Raw genomic sequence first — 11,765 nt, 5'->3', positions numbered from 1 at the left:
TAATAATTGGTACAGTAAAACATATTGGTAATAATCACATATTGTAAAGGACACACATGGGCACAATAACATTTAGTTGCTGGGTGATAGGTCGGGGGATCTTAGTATAATTTGAAATTCAATTCCGATTCACTTTTCAAATAATTATTTTACTGATTTTCCTTTCAGAAACCAAATTAAATATTGCTCCATTTTTCAAATAATCACTTCCAAATTAAACCTCAGATTATACTAAGATCCCAAGGTCCGTTGGGGGTATCTTAGTATAATCTGATATTCAATATTCAATTCAAATTCACATCTGAAAAGTCTATTTTACTGATTTTCCTTTTAGAATCTAAATTAAACATTGCTTCATTTTTCCAATTTTCTAGCCCACAAAAAAATCAGGAAAATGCTCCATTTTTCTGATATTGTGCTTAGTATTTTGGCGTCTTTTGATTTGGGACTGACACTGAGAAAAGCTCAAAATAGGGTTTTTTTCAATTTTTTCATCCCAGAATAAAAATCAAAGAATGTCTATTTTACTGATTTTCCTTTTAGAATCTAAATTAAACATTGCTTCATTTTTCCAATTTTCTAGCCTACCCAAAAATCAGGAAAATGCTCCATTTTTCTGATATTGTGCTTAGTATTTTGGCATCTTTTGATTTGGGACTGACAAAGGAAAACATCTTTATTTGTCTTTGTTTTTCAAAATGTCAGTCATCTTTTAATCTACATTTTTCATCAAAACAAAGATGTCACGTGACCACGTGTTACATCACATGGTCTTTGTCCTTCAAAGTAAAAGTTGTAGTCTAACATGTAAGCAATAGGATCTACAGACAGTCATTAACACCACATCTAATGACTGTATGATGTTGTTTTTAATGCCTTTTCTGTCTTTTTTTTTAGATCAAAGCTACGGCTCACAAAAGTATGTTGCAAGACTACCAAACCTTTCTGGGACATAAAACCGTAAATCCCTTACAACTATATACTTGTGGTGTGGAAGCTCCACCAGCAGGGGTCATTCACTTTCCCCTTGTGCCTCCCAACTTCACAGCACCTTAGTCGTTTTACTGAGGTGCTGTCAACCTAACAACCTTTGTGTTCTTCTATACAAATATTTTCTTTCATATCAGGATTTAAAGGACGAGTTCACCCATTTTCAACCTGTCTTCATATAATTGTTCCTCAATAATGCTCATGATAATATGGCACCCATCGAGAAAAAAAGAATCGATGGGGAATCCAAGATAATAGAAACTACAGGCTTTCTATTCCTGTTAGCACGCTATAATGGAAACCATTGTTCTCGCGTTAATAAAAACAAATATATACAATTTTAAATATTGAAGGGAAAAAAATCCTTTCTGTTGAACTGATAATCGGCTGATTCTTTGACCAGATCCGAGAGCCGCTATGAGAAGTAAGTAAAATCGATATGTAAGGCTTAGGCTGTGAAAACCAACTAGGCTGATGAGTTGTCTGATGCTTATCTAATGTCGCTCGGTTTCACTGATGAACTCCCTTAGCCATGATGTCAGTCCTGATGAACTCCCTTAGGACTTTGATGTTTGTCCTGGACGTTTTGGTTATCTCCATATATGGAGTTCCAGTAGGGGTTCTCTGATGTCAGCGCTAGGTATGTTAGGTATCTCCATGATAATCGTCTAGGAGAGATTCTATGATGTGTTGGAGATTTCAGCTATTTAAACAACAGACAAATTGTGCAATGACATAATTTGTCGTGCGTCCGTCCATTGTATTGGTGAAATTAAGAGCAGACAAGACTGTTAAAATTAAGTGTATTTATTAATCAAGCAGTAAGTTAAAAGTTAGAGAAATGTACTTAACAGAGATCTCTGGGCTCACACTAGCTTTCCTTATCAGCAACAAATTGCATCGAGGTCACCTCACTAAGTCTGAGCCCTCTTATCTGTCCCTAGAGCCCCTATATACTGAAATGTGGGATGGTCTTCAGGTTGGTTCGCCACCTGACTCAGCATTTGTCTTCAAACAATGGGGGGGGGGGGGGGGGTTTCTCTCCAACCTGCATCTTTCTAAGATTAGGGAAGGACAGAAAGGAACAGAAACCACAAATGCATACACATGTAGAGACAGATGACCTCTCATCACTTGGCCATCTGACAGTTTTGTCTTCTTTATTGGGACAGCAATTAAACAATAGTAATTAAAGCAATCGCATATTCTTATAATACCAACTAGTATTAACTAAAGCTTTAAAGGGATATCAATTGCCATCAGATGTCAGACTTGGGGAGGTTAATTGTCTCCATCTATGGGAATCTCCATTTGGGAAGGTTGTGATCGAATAGGTCACTAAAGTCGGGACTGAATAGGTCATTCATCCCATTAGGTTTCTGGGCACCTTGCCATGATCCACCTTGCGGTGTTATCCATCTATGGCTAATGCTGGCAAGTATGCCCTGAACGTTCTTTATGCTTTCACTGGTAGATGCGTTTCTGAAGTGTCCATAGCCCTCCTATGAGACACAGACTGAGAAGAAAAAAATCACACAATTTTAGCAGGAGCATTAGTGAGGATCTATGAAGATAGGTTGAAAATGGGTGAAGTCGTTCTTTAATGATCATTAGACTAATAACCCATTACCCATTATCAATAAGTAACCCACCTATATCCCAAACTCCCTCCCCAGTCAGAGTTCATAGTTTTATTGAATGTAGAATTATGTGCAGGATGTCATTTGTATATGTGAGGGAACTTAATTTACTGTCTTTCCCTATAGGACTGACCGTGGGTAGCTACCTGGGATGTAAGTTGGGGCTTGATCAACCCCGGCTGGGTCACCTGGGCGAGGGTTCATGTTGCGAGACCCGAAACACCCTATGACCCCAGGCTACAACACTGATGATACATCCCAGGTGCATCCATGTGATGTATTCTTTATTGTATGTACTTAATTTAGGAGAGAATATCTCAACTGTTCTTGGCTAATATGACCCCAGGGAACAACTTAGGAACTGTGACTAATTCTCTATCCGGAATGAAATACCCGAAAATGACCACGCTCTTTTTTTAAATGACCATAACCGGTGCACTACTTCCAACATGGCTCTATCTGCTAAACCTTTGGAGCTACAGATTTACTGAGGTGTTCAAAATGTTCAGAATACTTATGATTAGGGAAACATAGTAAAGTGTAAAATGTATAATTTGATATTTGACAGAACAGCTAAAAGAAACGTATTACTGTCCAGGGCCATAAGGATATTTTTGCGCAAATCAATCTAAGAGCACCACATATGTCCCAGATGTAACCCAGGGCATGCTCTAATGATTTAGCAAGAGCACCCGAGCCAGCAACCTTCAGGGTCATCATAGTGGCCAAATCCAATATGACCGCCACCTGACAAAGTTTTTGGCTATAACGTTTGAACCACATTTTCAGCTATGAATGCAAACTTGGTGTCTAAATCATGTTTTTTGACAATTAAAAACATGTTTGAATGCTTATCTTTATGATTTAATCTATCTAGAGGACACTAATTTGATTATCACAAATATGGCTACTATGTTCTGAAACAACCAATGTATCTTACGATGTAATTTCATTGAAACAAGAATGATTTAACAGTAGAACTAATTCCTATGATGATAGACCTACAGCTAGAGCTAATACAGTATGTTCAACAATGCTCAGCATAAAGTGTAATACTATATAGTATTACTATTCTATACACCATTGACTAGTATGATATCATACGGTACTAGTCACTAGCCACTGTCAGGATTCATCTACTCTGCTGTGGCCACCACGGCTCTTGCCGGCGTACAGTATATGATGATGACCATATACTCCAATCTTTGGACATGGAAAGTTGATCTTTTCAGGCTCCAAAGTAAGGGTGACCAGAGTTTCTTTGAGATACCTGCACTCCTTTTCCCATAGTCAGGGAAGGCTGATGTTGGTCAAATGGTAACCAGGTCCCTTGAGAACTTCCTCCCAGCCAAGCTGCACTGATTCAGCATGTCCGAACCTGGGAACCTTACTGGACCCATCTCGCAGATGCCAGTAAAGCTTGCGCCATCCTCCTCCACTGTGGCTGCAAAAGTCATGTAGTGGACACAGCAAATGCTGCAAAACTGGAGTCTGCTGCATCTCGATATATAGATGTTGTGTGATTAGGACATTAAAAACAATCATCACCCGAGGAATCAAAAGGACTGAGCACATGCAACTGTGTGTGTGTGTGTGTGTGTGTGTGTGTGTGTGTGTGTGTGTGTGTGTGTGTGTGTGTGTGTGTGTGTGTGTGTGTGTGTGTGTGTGTGTGTGTGTGTGTGTGCTCGTGTGCGTGTGTGTGCGTGGTGCAGTATGTATCAGTTATCGCAGAGCTGTTCTGTTGTTGTAGTAATACCAAGACACATTCCTAGCAACGATTTGTTGTTTAGCAATTCACTTTTCAGATTCTAATTTGAACATATTGTTCAAATTCCATACACCTTTGACTATTATGATAGTATTCACTTTATGCTGAGCATTGATGTTATGGTTTGCTGACCAGCTGCTGCTGGAAGTGCCAACTGCACCCACTAAAGTTACAGGGGTGACCGGGCCTTTGCCGTGGCTGCCCCCTCTGGAATGACTTACCTTTACGCATCAAAGCAGCCCAGTCATCTTTACTAAAGACTAATTTTTTGTCCTTGGCATTCAGTAACAACTAAAGCAGCCTTACCTTCCTCTATTGGCGCTAATGTTTGTTTGTCTGTGCTTACTCATTGTTTACTATTGTCGGCTTACATTGCATTGTTTGCTTCCTGTGTTTTTTGTTTTTTTTTTGCTTTGTTTTGCTTTTTACCTGTACAGCACTTTGGTTGACCTGGTCATGTTAAATGTGCTATATAAATAAACCTTGATTTGATTTGATTTGATTTGATTTTTAAAAGGGCGTGGTCATTTTCGGGTATTTCGTCCCGAATAGAGAATTAGTCACAGTTCCTAAGTTGTTCCCTGGGGTCATATTAGCCAAGAACAGTTGAGATATTCTCTCCTAAATGAAGTGCACACATATCTTAGCCAGGTCCTAGAAAGTGAATGACCCCTGCTGGTGGAGCTTCCACACCACAAGTATATAGTTGTAAGGAGTTTACGGTTTTATGTCCCAGAAAGGTTTTAGTAGTCTTGCAACATACTTTTGTGAGATGTAGCTTTGATCTAAAAAAAATGACAGAAAATGCATTAAAAAACACATCATACAGTAATTACATGTGGTGTTAATGACTGTCTGTAGATCCTATTGATTACATGTTAGACTACAACTTTTACTTTGAAGGACAAAGACCATGTGCTTTGACCCATGGTCACATGGCTTCTTTGTTTTGATGAAAAAGGTAGACTAAAAGATGACTGACATTTTGAATAATAACCATTCCAGGCTTTTGGATTCCAGATGAATTAAGAAAAAAAAAGACAAATAAAGAGCTTTTTCCTTTGTCAGTCCCAAATCAAAAAATGCCAAAATACTAATCAGAATATCAGAAAAATGGAGCATTTTCCTGATTTTTTTGGTGGGCTAGAAAATTGGATAAATGAAGCCATTATTTGATTTTTGGTCTGGGATGAAAAAACGCCAAAACCTTTTTTAAGAGCTTTTTTTCAGTGTCAGTCCCAAATCAAAAAAAGCCAAAATACTAATGAGAATATCATAAAAATGGGCCATTTTCCAGATTTTAAGGGAAAAAAGAAAAGTTTCAAAATGAAGCAATGTTTTATTTAGGATCTGAAACGAAAATCAGTAAAATATACTTTTCAGACGCTTATTCCAATTGAAAAACAAATTATAAATAAGATGCCCTGACTCCAAAAGCCCGGGGGATCTTAGTATAATCTGAGGTTTAATTTGGAAGTGATTATTTGAAAAATGGAGCAATATTTAATTTGGTTTCTGAAAGGAAAATCAGTAAAATTATTGTTTAAAAAGTGAATTAGAATTGAATTTCAAATTATACTAAGATCCCCCGACCGTGATAACTCTGTTTTTAGATTTTTTTTATGATTTTCCCAAAAGATTCATTGAACTGTATGGGATTCTGTAATATTTCAATATTTTATTATTAATAATTTGTCCAGTAAAACATTTTGGTAATCATCACAGACGAGAACGTTAGACACAAACAATGTTTTTAGATTGTTTTATTACATTTTTACATGTATATATTGAAGTGACTGGGATTTACGATTTCATTGAACGCACCATCAGTTCGCCTAACGTACAAGGCCACGTAGCTGCGCAGGAATATTTGAAGCGCGGCTAGTGCGACTGTCTCTCTCTGAAGTGCGGCCAGCGTCACCGCAGTGTTCTGCGTGTGTGTGTGTGTGTGTGTGTGTGTGTGTGTGTGTGTGTGTGTGTGTGTGTGTGTGTGTGTGTGTGTGTGTCTCTTACCTGCAGACAACGTTTCTGCTTTTGAGAGTTGATCCTTCGTGCGTTTGCCAGCCACAGTGATGTACTTGTCCACTTTTTTACAAATAATGCATAGCGCTGAAAGGACAGGGCCAGCAGAAGCTACGGGCAAACCTGTCCTGGACCTCAGTTTCTTTCGGGGGGTTTCAGATGTGGCTCCGTCGGCGCTGATGCTGCCTGACTGACCCGCGTCTGCATCTGGGACTTCCAAAGTCTGTGTGGCGCATTTTTCAGCCGCTACAAAACGCTTTTTGTCAATAAATCGATTGTAGCACGATAGGTGAAACCCAGCGTCCTCGGGATGCTGGTCAAAAGGCACATCGACACAATGCTTATAAGTTTCTGCAACTTCTTTACTCTCACCCTGCAGAGGAAGCCACTGCTTGATGCTGTTTCTGTAGGTATCCCACCTTATCTGTGTAAAATCCCGGACGACATCTTCCCTCTGGACAGACATAGAATGCATATAGCATCGTTTAGAGTCCTTTTTACGTGATTTTGAATGATATTTTCTTTGTTTTGGTTGCTTTTCCTCGGACTCCTCGCTGCTCGACGTTACGGTTGCCATGGAAGTTGTTGCAGGAAATGGTAGGCGGAAGAGGCGACCCCATTGGTTGTAACGGGAATCACGTGCCAAAAACCGCACCACCCCTTTGAAAGTATTACGACGCTGCTAAGAAAATAGTACCGACTTTTAAACACTAATTATAAAAATACTGCGCCGGATCAGATGTCGGTAATTTTTTTTCAAACTTACTACCAATAGATCTTTTTTAAGAAGCAGAGATTATTTAGGTCCACTTGATGGGAACGAAACTGAACGAAAAGGACCTAGACAACATGGCCTATATGAAGGTTCATCAACAAGGACCAGCTCACTCACTTACTCATCTCTGGTGTCTCCCTGTCTTTTTATATATTTCAGTGTGCAATTCCTTCAATGGGGGAAGTCACAAGTCAGAGATCTATCTCTATTGTTTACATGAAGAGAGGCCGTTTATTATAAATGCTGTGAAGGGATTATGTGACCTGATTAAGCAAAGTCACATTTGCATCAAGGAAGATACTGTAACAGCAAAGTAGGAATAACACAATCAAGAATTGATCTAATCAAGGTTCAAGAGTTAACCAGTCCAGGGGTTGACACTAAGGTCTCAGAGGCACTTGCCCGTCAGGCAAGTACAGGTCATATTCTACTTGCCCACAGGTCTTGCCCACTTGCCCGAAAAGTAAATTGTCCTTTATAAAATGATAGGTTAAATTTGAATTACCATTCAAATAAACACTTATTTTTTTACTTTCTACTTGCGAATTATGGGGCTGCACGATAAAAAATGTCATACCTCAATATGTATGCCAAATATCTAAATAGCTATGAATATGACTATGGGTTGAAGGTAGGGTAAGTGATATTTTTTGGTTAAAACAAAAAGGGTTTTGTTATGGGTTAAAGCTCTATATTCTGATAGTACTCATTGCTATAGTGTTTGTTCAGTAACAGGGGTCTCTGTCTCTCCAGCTCTATGATAGACAGAAAATAAATTTCCAGTTAGGTGACACCATTTCAGCCAATCAGGAGAGAGTACCCATTTATCAGCTTCATTTTTATAATGTTCCAGTTCCATCTTTACATGCTCATTTATTTGTGTCATCACTTCCAATTTCACTTGTTTAATCTGTATGTAAAAAGAGCTGGAGAGACAACATGTGCACCTGCCCATGGGGCAACCAGATAGCAAACTTCACCTGCCCTACCATTTTATTTACCTGCCCCGGGCAGGCGGGCAGGTGTTAGTGTTAATCCCTGCTTAAAGGGATATTTCACTTTAAAAAAAACTTTTTGGGTCATTTTATCATCTACTCAGGCCTTTGTGAGCCCCCCAGACAGTTTTTAAATAGATTTTTAAGTTGATTCACTATTTAGATATTTGATATTCATTTTATCAGACACGAGGAGCGCTCGCTTTTAGGCGCGGGGCTTCGGCGCGAGGCAGGGCTTTTCGAGACAGGGTTTTTTACGCGAGGCTCGCGAGGAGGAGGAGGCGCGAGGCGGGGCTTTGATACGAGGCGGCGCGAGGAGGAGGAGGAGGAGGAAAATATAGCTAGTATGTATGTTTGTGTGTATGTATGATAACAAACAAGCTAAAATGACTATAAAATAAAAAAAATTAGCAACAGAATACAGCCTACAGCTGAGGGTCATTTACATGTGAACTATTCATTCATCTGATGAATACGGAATGTGAGTTTCAATTGGTTCCTAATGGCTCAAATGAATACTGGCTGGTGACATCAGTACAAGGCAGAGGGCAGTATAAAGGTTCCAGTTTGAAACTTGGTCAGAAGAGAACTTTGACACCATCATGACACCACGACTACGAGCCAAGAAGTACTCCCCAGAGGAGGTGCTGTCCATGCTTGAAGACAGACGTGGACAGTGATGATGGAGATGAGGAGACACAAGAACCAGAGTACTATCCTGAACATTCCACTGATTCAGAATCGGACTCAGATGATCCAGCTGACCGCAAAGCACTTGAGCTCCCACAGCCGGCACCGAAAACAACTGGGACACAGGGTTAGATCTGTATCTTAAAGAATGATTTTCTTTCTCCATTGGCATTTACATTAAAAATATATTGAAATGAAGCACAATCACAACCCTGTTGAAAGTAATTCCACACACCTGAGTGCTGTGCATTCCTTCAGAACAATAGAAGCTGGTGTTCTATGAAGGAACAACAGCTTAATACACTGTGAGGAGGAGACTCTTCAATGAACTCCACTATTTTCTAAACATGACCTCAAAGTCTTCAAAACACACACATACCTTTAATGGCTGCAGTGTCCCTAACATACACTGGGAAGAAACATATATTCAACTTTAAATTCAACTGTTATTCTTCTCACATAAATGTACACAATTATACTGTACATTTAAAATGCATTTCTATTCACCCATGAACAATGAGGTGAATTGTTAGCATTTAGTGGCAACATTTCACAGCAGATTAATTTCTATAGAGTGTTTGTTCAGTAATAGGAGTCTCCATGTCTCTCCACCTCTTTATTCAACAGAAAAATGCATTTTCAGGTCGGGATACCGATGTTAACCAATCAGGATGTGACGAGTGAAATTGGAAGAAATGAACAGACAACATTGGAACTGGAACACTAAAAAAATGAAGCTGATAAATGGGTACTCTCTCCTGATTGGCTGAGATTGTGTCACCTAACTGAAAATGTATTTTCTGTGTATTAAAGAGCTGGAGAGACGGGAGACCCCTGTTACCAAACACACACTCTATAGCAATGATTACTATTAACATAATAGTGCTTTAACCTTTTAACAAAAAACTTTTTTTTTAACCAAAAAATATCACTTGCCCTACCTTTAAATAAAACTTCAAAAATAATGTAAACAAGATACAAACTAACTGAAAATGCATTGTGTGTTTACACAACTTGATTCAGGACCACCAGAACATGACCAGCTTCTATGAGCGTTCTGATGTGATTCAGGACCACCAGAACATGAACAGAACCTTGTTGACTCACTCAACAAGGAAACACATTAAGTCGTACAGCGAGAAATGTTTTTAAAAGTGTCAAAGCCTCCAGTTCTCCAGACCAGACCTGCTCTAGTCAGCTGTCAAATGTTTTTTTACAGACGTATTTAACCTGTCATTGTCTCTAACATCTATTTTGGGCATGTTGTCATTATTGTCATCCTTTCCTTTGAGCATCCTTAGAGGAGACATACTGGTGTGGTTCAACAACCTGACAGAAAAAGACTTAAAGACAACTTAAGAAGATGAAGATAAAACTACTGATTTGTTGTTCAAATTGCCACTGCACAGAAATCGAGCATTTTATTTTGAAAGAGTTATTTTACTTTCACAGCCAGCCATACTGGCAAGGTACTAGACAGGGTCTCTATTGTACAAGTAAAATACAATTGTTTACATTGTTTTGCAAATGTATTTCTCTCTTCTTACTAACAGGAAGTCGATCATGTTTATTTTTTTTTGTATCATGTATATTTCATACAAGATGCTATGAAAGATAATGGCATAGTTTGGAAAACAGTGTTTGCATTTTTGTTACCATCACATAAAATAAACATACGCAAACTATATAATATATGCAAACTATATAATGCAAGTTCAAGTAAATAAACTGAATAATGGAAGATAAGAAAACTCAATGCAAATTAACACATTTAGTGTAGTTAGAAGTAGAAGTATGTATACTTGATGAGCACAGAAAGGCACATACAACCATGTTGAAGTCTATTCAATGTGGTGTTGTTGCAGCTTTCTTTTAAAATGGGCATGTGGTGCGGGTACAGTTCTGGACCAGTGGGTGGCAGTACGCTCCCACAGAGGCTGTCTCACAGATAAGGTTTAGGAATAGTGTTTGTGAGGTTAAGGTTATGGTTTAGGTTAGGTTTAGGCATAGTGTTTGTGAGGTTAAGGTTAGGGTTTAGGTTAGGTTTAGGCATAGTGGAAATGTGGAAATGTGAGTACTTTGTCCTCCATTGATTTGAAATTTTGGATGTGCTAGCTTTTTGGGGATTTTTTCTTTTGGTATACTGGGTTTTGGGTCTAGCACTCTTTTTCTTGTTTAGGCATAGTGTTTGTAAGGTCAGGGGTAGATTAAGGTTAAAGGGATATTTCACTTTCAAAAAAACGTTTGGTCATTTTATCATCTACTCAGGCCTTTGTGAGCCCCCCAGACAGTTTTTATGTTGCTTGATTCATTATTTAGATATTTGATATTCGTTTTATCAGACACGCCCCTTCCCATGCAAACCCATTGTAACTTCAAACTTCATTTTAACCATGTTAGATTTATCAAAAACACCCGTCCTTGGTTCTGGTGACTCATCCTGCCCTCCTAATGCGTGAGGGGGCCGTGTTTTTTCAATTACTTTTTTCATTTATTTTATTTAAATTTTTTATTGTATTTTATTTTCAATAAAAAAAAATATAGGGGGGCGTGTCTGATAAAAATGAATATCAAATATCAAAATAATGAATCAAGCAACTTAAAAAACTGTCCGGGGGGCTCACAAAGGCCTGAGTAGATGATAAAATGACCAAACGTTTTTTTGAAAGTGAAATATCCCTTTAAGTTTAGGCAGTGGTGTGTTCTAGTTTTTTTTTGGAGGGAAAGGATAATCATTCCTTGCACAACATGCACGTGGTCGTGGAGATACGCTAGCGTTTTCAATGGATGAAATGGTTAGTAGAGAGCTACGCTTGGCTACGAACATTTTCTGCAGGTCACTCTACGTATATAGTGTAACACGGTAGAAAACACCACTGGGTTTC

The sequence above is a fragment of the Gymnoscopelus braueri genome, assembly GCF_963280865.1.
Source record: "Gymnoscopelus braueri genome assembly, contig: SCAFFOLD_94, whole genome shotgun sequence".
Classification (NCBI taxonomy): Eukaryota; Metazoa; Chordata; class Actinopteri; order Myctophiformes; family Myctophidae; genus Gymnoscopelus; species Gymnoscopelus braueri.
Note: the sequence above shows the minus strand (reverse complement) of the source record.